The sequence below is a fragment of the Nycticebus coucang genome, chromosome X, assembly GCF_027406575.1.
Source record: "Nycticebus coucang isolate mNycCou1 chromosome X, mNycCou1.pri, whole genome shotgun sequence".
Lineage (NCBI taxonomy): Eukaryota > Metazoa > Chordata > Mammalia > Primates > Lorisidae > Nycticebus > Nycticebus coucang.
Window position 1 is genome coordinate 136,633,461 of NC_069804.1, and position 16,683 is coordinate 136,650,143.

General features: G+C 36.8%; 1 protein-coding gene across 1 annotated transcript in view; it reads right to left on the reverse strand.

Annotated features, from left to right (window-relative positions):
* Positions 1-16,683, reverse strand: part of IL1RAPL2 (interleukin 1 receptor accessory protein like 2) — a 678,833-nt gene that overhangs the window by 284,918 nt on the left and 377,232 nt on the right. The window lies entirely within an intron of this gene.

The following is a 16,683-nucleotide window of genomic DNA, read 5'->3' on the forward strand; positions in this document are numbered from 1 at the left end:
ATTTATACTTATTCTGAATACGAATGCATATGGCAGACTTTGAATATTGTGATAGATTAAATAATGAAGTCAAATGGTAGAAAATGAATGATAAGCACTTAACTGAATGTTAAATCCAGTTATGCTAACATACTGTGAATACTGAGCAAATCAACCAAGTACCCTACCACCTGTCTACCTCTGTCTTCTTTCCTCACTTATTTCTTATTCATCCTTTAAGTGAGGCCTTTGAGCCCAGAGCTTCTACCTAGAGAATAGCTCAATAATAATTGTGCAATAAAAATGATAAGCAGGTTACAGATCTGTTCTTAAAATCTAGAATTATCTGATTATGTAACATTCAGAATTGAGATGAGCTGTCATTAAATTATACATTACTGCACTTCAAAGTCTGGGTTTGTTCACTTCAGAAAGCACAAGTCATTCATATATATACTGAAATGGTAGGAGGCAGGGGGAACAGGTGGCCTATTACTAGACCCATTAAACAAGAGATTTATGCATTACATATCCATCTTGAGGTTAGGCTGATCATTGTTTTTTCTTTTATGGCTTTACTGAAAACTCTTGGCAAAAGAGATTATAAAGTATGTATCCTAGCATTTATCTATGATATCTAAGGTAACGGCCTTCTCATGCATTAGAAGTAAAGTGGAACCCCTACCCACTTTTCCCTGAGAAATTTAATATTTTTAAGGTAAATTACTGTTATGAAAAAATATATAAATATGAGGAGGTCTAGTATATGAATAACAAATATGATGGGTGAGATAATTTGTCTTGACTATCAAATCATTATTCGTTTATTTTAAACAAATGCCAATTGTTACACACCAAATAGTTACTTAAAAACAGATATAGTTGCATGTTAATTAAAGACACAACTCCCTTCACCCTAGCCCCAAAGAAAATGAAATACTTAGGACTATACCTAAAAAAAAGAGGTGAAGGACCTCTATAAAGAAAATTATGTAACCTTAAGAAAAGGAAATAGCCAAGGACCTTAACAAATGGAAGAACACACCATGCTCATGGCTGGGAACAATCGACATTGTTAAAATGTCTATACTTCCCAGAGCAATTTACCGATTCAACACCATCCCTATTAAAATATCAACATCCTATCTTCAAGACTTGCAAAAAATGATTCTGTGGTTTTTTTTTATTAAATCATAGCTGTGTACATCAATATGATCATGGGGCACCATACACTTGTTTCATAGAATATTTGACACATTTTCATCTCAGTAGTTGACATAGCCCTCCTGGCATTTTCCTAGTTACTTTGTCAAGACATTTACATTCTACATTTGCCAAGGCTCACATATACCTTTGCATCTTACAAAGGTACATGTGATTCTGTATGGAACCAGAAAAAAACCCGTACAGCTAAGGCAGTTCTTAGTAATAAAAACAAAGCCAGGGCCATCAGCATACCAGATTTCAGGCTGCATTACAAGGCCGTACCGGTCAAGACAGCATGGTACTGGCACAAAAATAGAGACATAGACATTTGGAATCAAATAGAAAACCAGGAAATGAAATTAACAACCTACAGCCACCTAATCTTCGATAAACCAAACAAGAGCGTCCACTGGGGGAAAGACTCCCTATTCAATAAATGGTGCTAGGAGAACTGGATATCCACATGTAAAAGACTGAAACTGGACCTGCACCTTTCTCCACTCACAAAAATTGATTCAAGATGGATAAAGGACTGAAATTTAAGGCATGAAACAATAAAAATCCTCAAAGAAAGAATAGGAAAAACACTAGAAGATGTCGGCCTGGGGAAAGATTTTATGAGGAATACTGCCATGGCAATAGCAACAACAGCAGTAATAAACAAATGGGACTTAATTAAACTAAAAAGCTTCTGTATAGCCAAGGAGACAACAACCAAAGCAAATAGACAACTTACACAATGGGAAAGGATATTTGCATATTTTGAATCCGACGAACACTTAATAACCAGGATCTATACAGAACTTCAATTAATTCACAAAAAAAAAACCAACAATCCCATACATCAATGAGGAAGAGAGATGAATAGAATCTTCTCTAAAGATGACAGACGAATGGCCAGCAATCATATGAAAAAATGCTCATCATCCCTAATTATTAGAGAAATGCAGATTAAAACAACCCTGAGATATCACCTAACCCCAGTAAGAATGGCCTATATAACAAAATCTCAAAACTGCAGATGCTGGCGCGGTTGTGGAGAGAAAGGAACACTTATACACTGCTGGTGGGACCGCAAACTAATACAACCTCAAAGAACTCAACCTAGACCTCCCGTTTGATCCTGCAATCCCATTACTGGGCATCTATCGAGAAGGAAAAAAAACTTTTATTGTAAAGACATCTGTACTAGGCTGTTTATTGCAGCCCAATTTACAATTGCCAAAATGTGAAAACAACCTAAATGTCCTTCAACCCAGGAATGGATTGGTAAGCTGGGGTATATGTATATGATGGAATATTATTCAGTCATAAAAATGGAGATTTTTCAGCATTTGTACTAACCTGGATGGAGGTGAAACACATTATTCTTAGTGAAGCATCACAGGAGTGGACAAGTATGAATCCTATGTACTCAATTTTGATTTGAAGACAATTAGTGACAATTAATGACATGGTAGGTCATGGGGGAAGGGGAAAGCAGACAGAGAAGGAGGGAAGGGCTGAGGGAAAGGAAAAGAAGGAAAAAAAAAACAAGAAAAGAAAATAGTGACTAATTTTCACATTAATTGGTTTTAATTTTTTCACATTAATTGGTTTTAATTTTGACCAAAGTATATTACTTAAACATTAATTTTTAACTCAATATGTTAATACATTGTTTAGGGTATTGCATCCTCATTTATAAGTGACATATGTTTGTAATTTCTCTTTTATCATATAATAATATATTTTCTCCAACTTTAATATCAGGTATACCTAGATCAAGTAGAATTATTTTGATGTATTTCTTCTTTTTCTATTGTCTACAATATTTAGCATGATCTGTTTTTTGAAATTATCTTTTACTTTTATTTATAAATATTAGTTGTCTATTTTTTGATACTTAAAAAAAATAAGTTAACTGATGACTCCTTTCTGAATCTCAGAGTCAAAGCTTCTATAATAGACATACTCTTATTTGACAATGTGAATGTTACTTTCTTTGCATTATTATTATTATTGCTTAATATTTCGATGTAGCAATTGTCTGATTCCTTTTCTGAATGTATTTACATTTGTTCGCTCTTTACAAGGTTTTTGTTTCTAATCCTTATCTTAAACATTGCTATTGTTATTAAATTTTAAGTCTTTTTAATTTTGTGAAGAAAGAAAAAAGCTGCTGATGTATGTAGACGCAACTGTTCCTCTTCCTACACAGATAATTCTTGCAGTCAAGGAGATGATCAAAATCCAGGATTATTAAAAGAGAGATTTACCCTGCCTGGAAACTCTCAGGACCAGGGCTTTTGACATAATCAGAAAAGTCTAATAAATTATTTGGTTATATATATTAAAAAAAAAAAGATCTCCAGGGAGCCATGAGACAGTCCAAAGACTTTTAGATGAGATGAAATTCTTTCAAATTCTTAATTGCTGTGATCAACATGTCCAACCTCCCTCCTGTCTTGAATTACCTATTCTTCCTAGGATACCTTCTTACCGTTCAAGTGTCAGTTCATATTCTACCTTATTGTAGCCTTCTCTCATTGCTCCATGGGTTAGGGGGGATTCAAAGCCATCCTTAAACTTGGTGCTTCACTAGCAGGCTTTCAGAAAATGTCATTATACTCTGATTATAGTTTAATGCAGTAAACGGATGCAGATTAAAATAAGCTAAAGGAAAAGGTACCTGAAGTGAAGTCCAGAAGGAGCCAACTGCAAGCTTCCAGGTGTCTCTCCCAGGAGAGTCAAATGGATGCAGTAAATTCTCTCAGGATTGCAATATGACAACATATGTGACGTGCAGCCAACTAGGGAGGCTCACGTGAGCCTTGGTGTCTAGAGTTTTTAATTGCATTAGGCACAAATAGATATGAGTGACTACAACTACTCAAGAGTCAAGTCCTCCCAGAGAAATTCACTGTAAATCACATTGTTCACATAAACTACCTGATCAAACTGGTCCTAGATGGTCCAAGACCTCGAGCATACAAAAGCTTTATTAGGCAGAATAGGGCAAGAGCTCAGAGCTCACATCCTAGGGGCCAGCCACAGACAAATCCTGAAGCTGGCATTTCTTGGGAATGTGCAGGGTTCAAGCAACCCAGGTCTGCTATGTTATCCCTTTCCTACACAGTCCACCCATTGGCCTCTCACCAACCCTCTTTTACTAAAGGATATTTTTCTGAGCATCTACACTCAGTATAGCATTTATATAACAGAGGCAGCAAAAGGATCAGCATGAAGATACTGAACATTTAGAGAAACCAGTGTTGGGCTGGGATAGATTAAAAAAAAAAAAGCTGATCCTTCTTATAAAGGTATTACATACTTTTTTTTTTGTATTTTTATACTAAATAAAGTACATCTCTTGATCTAAAAAAAAAAAGAAAACAGATATAGTTGCTAACATGGATTTGAACACTTACTAAATACTGGGCTCCCTACAAAATGTGCTACAGGCATTATTTCATGTAATAGTCATACCCTAAAAATTATAATCATTTTATTCATTTTATAGGCATGAAAAATGAGGCTAATAGAAGTTATATAAGTAGGCCACAGTCAGATAGCTAGTAAATGGTAGAACTAGGATTCCAATTCAGACAGCCTATCTCACTTGCAATGTTAACTACTGAAAGAACAAGACCAGCGCCATCTTAGGAGTTAAGTTTTGCCTCCCCCCCACCCACCCTCACCCCCCCACCCCACCCCCGCCATTTAGTTTCACCTTCCAGGCAAGTCCAGGCATCATGAGACAACTGCCCACCAATCAGGGACCCTTCCCCCCACCTAACCAATCCAGAAACGCCCCCTTTGTTTCAAGCTGTGCACGCCCACCCGCTGAGCAGGACTATAAAAACCCCCTGTTCCAGAGCTCCAGGCTCCTGGCTTGGATCCATTGTAACGGAGACCCCGGGAGTCCAAGTTCGAACTTGCAATAAAACGGCTCTTTTGCTTTTGCATCGGATTCTGTTCCTCAGTGGTCTTTGTGGGGATTTCGACTGGGCACAACACTACCACGCTACATAATTTTTAGCAGCAGGATGCCAAAATGTCAAATAAGGAAAAAGCAATCCACAATCATCTAGATACTGATATTGTGAATCAAATTTCAAGTGATAGCTTGAGGCAGACTGAATAAGGTCAGAACTGAAAGCCCAGTCAGATCCATAGATTTGGTCAAAAGTCAGGGATGAGAATACAGGGAAAAGGTATTGTATTCTGGAAAATAAGAGATTGGAAAACCAAGAACTACATTCTAAGACCTATTATTTTCTAGCCAGTCAGGCCTAGTTCAAGCAAGTGATTGAATATTAAGTAGAAAGAAATTAGTAGGGATTTAGGCAGGAAGGGGGCTGATACACATATGAAAGAAATAAATTTCAGGGACCTAGTCATTGAGAGCCTCTGAGGAATTGATTTAACAAACAGAAAACTGATATGTGAGGAAGTACTGAGCTACCATGGGCAGCATAAGACCAGTAGGTCAATCATTAAGATCAGGGTTCTTAACCTTGCCTTCACATTCAAAGTTCCTAGTAAACCTTTAAAACATTCTGATGTTCAGGTTATACTTTATTTAGACCAATTAAATATGAATCTCTTGGAGTGAGATCAATGCAGCAACACTTTTTAAAGCTTCTCATTGTCTGTAACATATAGCCAAAGTTTAGAACACTGAATTAGGTGCCAAGCCACAGAATAACTGGAACTTTTAAAATTCCCCTCTGCAGGCACAGAAAGTATCACAGAATCTTGGGTGGCTTTGAACCTATAGATATGTAATTACTTGTCTCTAAATGCTAGAGTAATAGACACAGGTGAGCATGTCATTTTATTTGTTTCTAAGTAATGACAAATTTCAGATGGATCAAATTTGACTGATGCAGGGTTCTGAATATCCACATACACAACATCATGTAGGGAATCCATTTTGATGGCTAAGTAAAATTTGATTTTTTTACCTAGGTGTGCTGATACATGATAGTACTAATATAGTTATGAGATTTATCATTATATTGATGTAGATATATAAAGATTTATGTCAAATCACCTCTCTCAAACCGGGTAATGCCAAATAGTAAAAGGTTAATAACACTACCTACAAGCTTGTTATAGTCACGAAACTCTTCTATCAGGGTTTGGATTCAATTAACAATCACTGATGGCCTACCATGTACCAAATTATTGACATATATTAGAGAAGTATAATATTACATTCTTCAATATTATATTGAACATATATTAGAGAAGTATAATATGAAGGCTGTATGACAATTGTCATCACATTTCTGGAGAGGAACAACCAAAATAATATGTGTGAAATGGCTGGTTCTTAGTAAATGCCAGTAAATACTAAAAATAAAATTTGATTTAATGAAACGTCCCCACACTGCACATGTATTCTGTGGGCTACTGGGTTGTCATTGTACAGACAAGACATCTTATTTACTTGGCTGTGAGGATGATTTACCTCAACAAGACATGTGTGGCTTTATGGTATGCATCTAAATATCAGATGACTGTTTTCTTTTCTTTTAGGGGTCTTGGTATCATATAACTTCAGTTAGAGATTGTTAGAAAATAAAACATTAATAAATGTCACAACTTATTTGTTTTTCCCTTATCCCACTTATTGTTACTGCCTCTAGGGTGAGTACCTGACCCACTTAAGGCAGCTGCCAAAATACAGATGCCCCAAAGATGAATGCTCTTATTCTCAGAAATAGCTATAACAGAAGAAGTGTCTGGTTTAACATCATGATATCAACTAAATCTAACCTAATAGGGGAGTATAAGCAGTTGCAGTTTTAATAAGCCCAGCATCATAGCCATATCCCTGATTTGTGATTTTTCCCTTTCATTCATTTGTGCATACATAATTACTTTTGTTCTTTTTTTTTTTTTTATTGTTGGGGATTCATTGAGGATACAAAGAACCAGGTTACACTGATTGCATTTGTTAGGTAAAGTCCCTCTTACAATTGTGATTACTTTTGGACTCCTCAACTCCTTTGCCAGATAAAGCTCTACATGATTTTGTAACTATCTGTATATGTGTAAGTAATGTTTGGAAATGACTGGACCATAAACTTTTGCTTCAAGAAGAAAAAGTATGTGGCACAATCTTAAGCCAAAAAGAGGAAAAGTCCATTTTGACTGTCTTGTAGTTTAAAGTTGGATAAATAATTTAAGCCTTTAGGGATAGTTTTCTTATGCAGCTGACAGAACTGAAAATGATCTCGTTTTTATAAATTAGACAGATGATTAGTTTATAAGAAGTACTAATTAAAATGCTTTGCCAAACAATTTCAAAAAGTATTTTAAAACACAGCTGAAAGGCAATATCTGAAAATCACCTGCTTATATGCACCTCAAAATGCAAATAATGACATTAACTCATTGTCAAATGAGATGTAAGCAACATGAATACAAAGAATATTCTTGTCCAACATGATGAAAAGGTAAATCGAATGATCCATTCCAGACATTAAATTCTTGCAGCACTAATGGGTCCTCAATTAAAAGCTTTACACCTTGAGCAATTCTTATTAGGGCAAGGAATTCCTATGTAGTATATAATAAAGGAGCCTAGTCAGGCAAATGGATTATATCAACTAGCAGAACAACTGCTACTATTGGGTAAGAGTACTTGGCCCCTTCCATTAAATGTTTTTCAATAACTCATAACTAATAAACTTCTGAACTCCTAAGAACCACATATTTTTAAAAGAACAAAATATAATGCAGTTTCCCAGAGTGCATTTAAAGTGAAAATCAGGATTCAGTAATCAGACAGGTGTTGAAAAAATCTGGGTTAAATAAAGTAAAACCAAAAATTTTACTAACGCAGGACTTCTCTGAAGCTTTAATATACTGAGTCTGACAATTAAGTTCACAAACCGGCCACTGTGCCCTTATATTGGCAACCCTGTACAAATCACTTTGGAAGGTTTCATAACCTTGGTAAATCAGCATCTCACAGTTGTGTTCATGTTGACATGTGGTGGTGTCTTGCTGAGAGGTTTTCATTATTGTTTTGCATTTTTGTGTGCTATAGTGATAATGTCAGAGCTTGAATTAGAGCAATGAGCAAACACTCATAAATGCTAAAGTGGAAGTGAAATCAGGGACATGTTAATCCAATTTAATGGGGAAAATGCCATAAAGAAAGCAGCAGTGTAAAAATGGATAAAATGTTTTTCTAAAGTGAGAGAAAGAATCACTGATGAAGAAAGGTCAAGGTGGCCAATAATAAGCATAACTGATGAAAACATTGCAACAATTCATTGCATTATGTGTTAAAATCATTGGCTGACTGTCAGAAACATCAATAGAGAAACGGTTAGGAAAATCTTAACTAAAAATTTTAGTCAATAACTCACGGCTCTTGCATCATGACAATGCACCAGCTTACGCAGCACTGTACTGTCTGTGAAGGAGTTTTTAGCCAGTAAACAAATAACTGTATTGGAACATCCTCCCTACTCACCTGATCTGACCCCCAATGACTTTTTTATTTATCCAATATTGGATAAAGAACAATAAAAAACACCCAAAAGTAATTATGTATGCACGAATGAATGAAAGGGAAACAGGGATATGGCTATGATCCTAGACTTACTAAAACTGCAAATATTGAACGGGAGACGTTTTAGAGACATTAAAGTGACACAAAGGGTAATATGACAATAGCTTTGATGGTCACTCCAGGAAGAGTTCCAAAATTGCTTTGAAGGGTGGACTTGGTGCTGGCATCAGTGCATAGCTGCCCAAGGGGAGAACTTCAAAGATGGCCATAGTGATATTTAGCACTGAGATATGTAGCATTTTTTTCTGGGATGAGTTTCAGGAACTTAATTGTCACACCTCATATATTGTGAATTGAGACCCAAAACTGTCAACTTCCTTACTTGGCCTGGACGCTGAGAACTAAAACCATGACTTTACTACTTCACTGTCTTAATTTGCATTTCTTTACTCATTTAGGACTATCCTGCTCAAGAAAAAATTGTTTGATTATTAATTACAGGAAATTCTTGAAATATCTGCCAACTCTTCATTGGAAAGCATTCACAGTTTGAGCCCTAAGATTCTTTGGATTTATCCCTCAAAATCGTTACATTGCTGCTTCCATCAATCCTGGGCTATTTTGTCATGATTTTTACCAAATCCTAGTCCAGTTCCTGCACTATAATACCCATCCACCTTAAATCAATTTTCTCTTTCTTAAAATTTCTGTCCTTCCCTTCCCTTCTCTGAAGCATTGTCACATCTTTGCAGAGGAATCTAAGCAATAAGCTCTGCTTTATCTCACCTACAAGTTCTGCTGGTGATATCTGGGAAGATTTCATGACAGACTCTTCCACAGGATGGTATAGGAACTATAGCTTTCTTTTTTGGGAGGGAGGGATAGAGTCTCACTATATTGCCATCTTTTGAGTGTCATGGCGTCACAGCTCACAGCAACCTCAAACTCTTGGGCTTAAGGGATTCTCTGGTCTCAGCCTCCCAAGTAGCTGGGACTACAGGTACCTACCACATCGCCCGGTTATTTTTTGTTGTTGTTGTCATTGTTGTTTGGCAGGCCCTGGGCCAGATTCGAACCCACCAGCCCTGGTTTATGTGGCCAGCACCCTAGCCACTGAGCTACAGGTGCCAAGCCAGTAATTATAGCTTTCTAAGTTTATTAGATCACCCTCCAACATATGCATGTATATATGCATACATAAATGTGTGTGCACACACTTGTGTGTGTGTACCACCTTGCACGTTTACACAATTTGAGAAAAGCTGATACAGTGGAAAGGACTTTGGACTAAGATAAGGAGATCCATGTTCCAATCCTGGTCTTGCTTCTAGCCACTTCTGTGTTATTGGGCAAATCACTCCCTTTTTTCTGGGCCTTACTTCCAGACCTATAAATGAAGGCATAGGACTGGATGATGTCTGAAGATGTGCTTGATTCTTAATTTGTTTTCTACCAGGGCACTCATGGGGAGAGATGTATACATGCTTGGGTAGTAGCATAGGTTAGCCAAGCTGTAGATTATAAAGAGTTCCTGGCACGCTAGCCTGTCTATCCCATTTAAGAATTCAGATGAAAATATAAGCCAGTGAGTGAGGTTATTACAGGCTTATATCTAAATCTCCTTATAATTTCCCACTAGCATCTAAGTACTTGAAATATGTTACGAGTATATGATAACCTAGAGGCTGAGAACTAGTGGTCTGAAACACTTTGGTTCTGTGACTATAATTTCTCCAAGTACTATTGGGGAAAGCTACAATCCTAGAGAAACTCACAGAAGATAAATCTCTTTTCCTCTTTTAATAAACGTAATAATTGATTTTCTAAAGTAAGATATATTGCATGGCTCTCCAATAGGATCTTGGATGAAAATATAATCCAATACATAAAAGACCTGGCAAAGAGCTCAATTCCAGCAGACTCACCGCAAGTCATGACAATTGTCAACTGGATCTCTGCAAATTCATCATTACTGTATTTCTCTGGAGTGATAATTGAATGCTTTCTTACATGTGGAGCACTTTAAAATGATGCTAATTATATTATCTTACGTTTATACAGCACTTTATTTTTGCTGTGTTCTTTTGCTTACATTCTTATTAAATCTATGCAATAACCCTGCGATGTAGATGCAGGAGGTAGATACAGCTATTTCCTTTCATGGTGGAGATAGGGAAAGAGTTGACTAGAAATCACCTGGTTATGGTTACACAGTAGAAGACCCAGAAGTCCAGCCTAGATTTTCAGATTCAAATTTTGTATCTTTTCTTCTCTCCTCAAAATTTCTCTATATCAATACTCTTTGCACACCAAAGACTTTCTATCCACTAAATTCAATGGCCACTCCATTTATTTTTTCTTTTCTTTTTTCATTCTTTCATTCATTTAACAGATAGTCATTGTGCATTCCTCTTTCTTGACTTTTGTGCCTCATTTAACACCATGAAGCATCTTTCACATGGTTCTTTCTCTCTCTCTCCCAGTTTTTTGCTACTTAATCTGTCCCCTTTTCTGGTTCCGTCTCTCATCATACCCCTTAAGTGTGTTTCTCTAGCCTTTGACTTTGGCATTTGTCTGATATCTCTCTGTACTTCACCCTTTGATAATTTAATTTTAGTCCAAGGCTTCAATTGTTATCTCTGTATGAATGTCAGCCAAATCTCTCTTTCTAGTACAAGAGAAGTGCAGATAAAATGCTATGAAAGCCTGAATGCAGTAACAGTACCTTCCAGGTTTGTTTTAGTTAAAGGAAGATAGAGTGTGAATCAGAAATTTCCTGGCTTTTCAATGGAACTTTAAAGTAGGATTTGAATATGCAGAAATGGTAGGAAAAAGTCTTCTAATAGAGGAAACAGGATAAATAAAAACACTTTGGTGGAAAATGATAAAGCGTGTGTAGAAGATAGCAAAGGCCTAAGTTTGCATTATAGAATAAATAAATGAATGACTGGAGTAGCAGCAATGTTTGGCAACATTTTGGGGGGTCTTCAGTGCTAGCCATGGGAATATTAACTATATTTGAACTAGAGATAACAGCAGGACCACCAGCTGAAATATGCAGTAAGAAACTTCATCTATAAATTTGAAATTAAGGAGAAATTTCACCAGTCTATTCATATAGTATTATTTGTGATCATTATTTGAATGTTTGTATTTTCTATTAACAATAGGCCCAGATTTCTTGAGAGAATAATCCATGGAGATTTTGTGTTGATTATCTGCTTTATCCCCACCCTTTAGCATGGGATGGAAGGAATAAACGATGCCTACTTAATTACAAGCAGCACTGCCTTTAAAACATCCTGTCCTGGCCAGGCGATGTGGCTTATGCCTATAATCCTAGCACTCTGGTAGGCCAAGGCAGGAGGACTGCTTGAGCTCAGGAGTTCGAGACCAGCCTGAGCAAGAGCAAGACCTCATCACTACTAAAAACAGAAAAATTAGCCAGGTATGGTGGCAGGTACCTCTAGTTCCAGCTACTCAGGAGGCTGAGGCAGGAGGATTGCTTGAACCCTGGAGTTTGAGGTTGCTGTGAGCTAGGCTGAGGCCATAGCACTCTAGCTTGGGCAACAGAGTGAGACTCTGTCTCAAAAAAAAAAAAATCTGTCCTTTGATGTCTATACCCTTATATAACATATTCTTGTGTCTCATGGAAAGAATGCTAGTCTAAAACTATGGAACCTGATTTCAAGTCTTCTACTAATACTATCCTAACTAGTCCTACCACATTAGACCTCTGCCTTGACTCCTGTTCAATCCTCCAATCTGAGTTAGGTGCACATCTTCATCACACCACTATTCATTATGTATTGTGTTTACTTATCTCTGTCTTCTCTAGACTGTAAGCTCCTTGAAGAAAAGGAATATGTATTTATTTGTATGTCCCCAGGGAGTTGTCTAATACACAGGAAGTACTAAAAATGCTATTAATGAATGTAGGAATGATTTTCCCCAAGTCTGTCTTAAATATCACTACTCACTCTTACATTTATTTGTTGTCTCCTATGTGCATGAAACTCTTATGGTATAGTGGGGATATGGAATGGATTCTATCTTCAAAGAGCTTCTCATATACTAGGGATCTGACCTGCACACAAATATATTAATAGATGCAAACTGAAAAGGTCAACCAAACAATTTCTAAGTAAGTGTTTTCACTGCCCCCTAAAAGTCTTTCACTGCTTCCAAGTGTTTGACATCCTGGATACCCAACACTTAGATGATTCCTGACTTCTCCAGATGTCACGCCATCTTGTAATCATGGGTGAGGTCTCCCCTGTGTTCTGGGGGCTGCTGTCAGAGACAACCCTGGATAACTTGCTGTGACTTTTGAAAACAGTCCAGAAAGTACAGAATGATGGATTAAGTAAAGAATCCCTGCCCAGTGCAACTGGAATAAAATTCCTTTTTGCCAAATCACTGCCTATGGGGTCATTTGCTGTCTAAGAAAACGATATGCATTTGGTGAGAACATGGCCTGGCTGGGGAAAACCATCCCAACCAGCTGTTCCCGGACCACGAATTACACATTCTAAAGAAAGTGTTTGAGCTTGCTGATAATCTATTCACATCCATTCCTCCCTTGTTGGCTTTGATCTTCTCTCAGAAACCCACTCTTGCACCTTAAAAAACTTCTAAACACAACCATCAACCACTCAACTTCTGTAGGAATAGATTTTTTTGTGAATTTGAACACAGGCCAGAAACTTCTCTTGTCATGTTGTTAATGCAATTCACCAGGATACAGGTCTATTTTTTACAGGTTTATACAGTATTTCCTAATTTCTTTTATCAAGTAATCCAGACCCACTTTCCTGATGCAAAGCCACAAAGCAGATGTCAAGGGATTGAGTTCATAGCTGTTCCACCCTCCACGCTTCCTAGGCACAAGTTCCTGGTTTTCTGTCTCACCACACCCCTAATAGGCATCTATATATCTAATCAAGGCAGTCTTATGTAATAACCTGAGCAAGTCTTTTGTTCCATCTCTTCTAGTTCAAATGTTCCAAGCCTCACCACTCTAGTCTCCAGTAAGCTGTCAAACACTTAGTATCAGTCATACTCCATGTAGGCAATCCCTGACCTGATAGTTGAATCTGTTGTAGGCTTAAGTATCTAAGTCAGAAAAGATTCTAATATGCTCACTACTCTTCCTTCTCAATGGTAAAGCTTGTAAATGAGCATACAAGAAGATACGAGAGTAGTACCATGATAAACAGAGGTTTCTATCCTGAGGTCCAAGACACCATAAGCCTCCTGAAATTATAGGCACAGTTTTCAGCTTATGAACATTGTTTTCACCACAGAGTTTCTCTCGTTTCCATTAGATTCTCAAAATGAACTGTAAAACACCAAATAGTTAGGAAATGTAGTGTGTGTGTCCTTTGGCCTCGTCAGGAAAGTCTTGGTCTGTGGTGCCATCTTCATCAAATAGATGTTGTGATCAATGAACACACTTGCTCTCTGACGTCTGGGGGTCTGTGAAGATGAAAACAGCTACAAACCCATGGATGTCCCTAAAGAAAAGAAACTCTATGATCAGAATATAAAAGTAGCATTATTATCATTCATATTAATTTTCTTCTTTCATAGTGCTAGCCAATTTACCTATATTCCTGCTTGAACTTTTTTCTCTCTCCTACCTCGCCTTTCAACCCTAATTCCATTGATTTGCTCTAGCAAGATCTGCCCCTGAGGCTGACAAAGGTTAATGTTTTAAATACATTAAAGAGGGCAGAACCTTTGTTTACAGTGGCTTACTGGTGCTGCCATCCATGAGGAACTTGGTAGAACTGTAAAGCAAAACCTCTATTAACCCTTTGCTCACTTTCACTGCTACCTCCATCCACTGAACCACAGTAGTTCCTCCTCATGAACCTCTTTTTATTGCCCACATTTTCTTCTTGAACAACCCTGTGTGTCTCTGGGGAATTTCTACCCATATCTCTTCACTACACTTAGTTTCATGGGTTATAATGTAGTGTTTATTTATAATAATGCTCTATGTCTTTGGATTTTTGTAGTACACATAGCTGTTCCAAAGTCTTTTACCACATATAAGATGATTTTGTTTACTGCACCCTCCATTTGGTAACCAAATAAACTAAGGCATAGAAGGGTATGGCAATTTGCTAGTGTTTCAGCGGGGCTGGAAACAAGAAGTCTTTTGATGCTCCACCTGGATCCAGATTACACTGGATCGTGCTGCTTCTCCTGCCCTTGAGAAATTCAGCTTTGAGCTTCCAAGGGTTATCACGTGTAAATCACAACTAGGATGGGCAGCGCTGTTCAGGGTATTGTCTAATGAGAGAGTCCTTGGTTAGCTGGCCAAAACTTGAAGGTAGAAATTTAGACATCAACTGTTTTCAGAAAATACGCTGATAGTAGATTGCTATTTGCTAAAAGCAGGCTTTTTTGATTGATCCATTTTCTGACAAACCGTAGACCTGTAGTTAGTAAATACCAACCTTCCCTATATTCTAATGCCACTTCCAATGATTTGATAAAAATTCTAAACTACATTGGATGGACTTATCTTAAACTTCTACAGATTGCTGGTTTCAATCTAGGTACAGCTAGAATATTAAAAGTTATACACATGCCCGCCAGCTATTCTGTTGTCCCCTAATTAATTCCATAATCATCCGTTACTGTCAACAGAAATGTCAGATATCTTTGTTCTCTTTCTTCTTAAAATTTCATGAATTCTTGAAAGAGCATCCAGTACTTGCCATAAACAATGACAAAGGACTGTTATAAAGCCTAACACTTCACTGAAAACAAGTAGAGCAGAGGACGAGAAAAAAGTGGTGGATTCATGCTTCTGGCAAATAGCAGACTTAGGAGTCGTAATCTCATCCTGGATAGCAAGTGATCCAAACTCTAAAGGTAAATGGAATTGTCAGGTCCTGAATGAATTAATATGAATGATTTAGAAGCTATTCATAGAACTGTCTATGAAATATGAGATGTTTCAGTTTTAGCACACAGCAATTTTCAGACAAGAATGGCATTCAACCTAGGATAGGCCTCCCTCTGAGAGCATTTGTCCATGAAAATCCAGTCCTTTTTTTTTTTCAATTGCTAGTATTTCATCAATTAAAAAATACATTAAACAAAATAATTTGATTGAATTAAATAATCACTACATTATTGATTACTTTGGGGGTTCTTTTGTTTCCTTTGTGTCTACATTATGTAAGAAAAGCCATATATTTACATGCCAAGAAGTTTTAAAAATATATTGTTTTATCGTATTCTTTTGACTATATGTTAGTATATGATATACAAAAAAATCTAGCATAGCTAGATTATTTTTCTCTGATTCATTTGTGGATATTGTCTGATCTTCATTTGAGGGATGACACTTATTACTTGATTTCTTCTGGAACTGTCTTCATCTCATGGATTTTATTCTTCTCAGAAAATGTGGTATATTAAATACATAACAAAAATACGATTTCCTTTTTATACTTTGGTAATACTTTCCACATGAATAAATTCAAAGTCAAGAGACAAAAACAAGTAATACAAGTTTAAAATACTTTGTGTGAGACAAATACTTACGACTCAAATTTCAAACTTTTTGTGTTTTTTTCCTCCTTAATTTCAGGGCTACTCTATGGCATTTCTGGGTGAAAAATTACTTAGATAATGCATTCTAATTTTTAGTTTCGAAAATGTAGCTATTAAGACTGCATTGAATTTGATGAGGTTAAGAAAAGAAAAACTGTAATTGAAGTATCACTTTGGCTTCCATGTTTCCAGAAGATCCAAAGAAAGCCTTCCTATCTACAGGAAAATGCAAAGAAAATATTATCTTATGGACTGAGAGAGAGAGTTAGCTCTGTGGGACTAGAACTCACAAAAAGATTATCCAGTTCTTACTACTAACCAGAGCTCAATGAGAACGCACAGAGAAGAGATGAAAGACCTGTGTCCAGTTATAATATTGATCTTGAGAGCTCTTCAATTGGAACAAA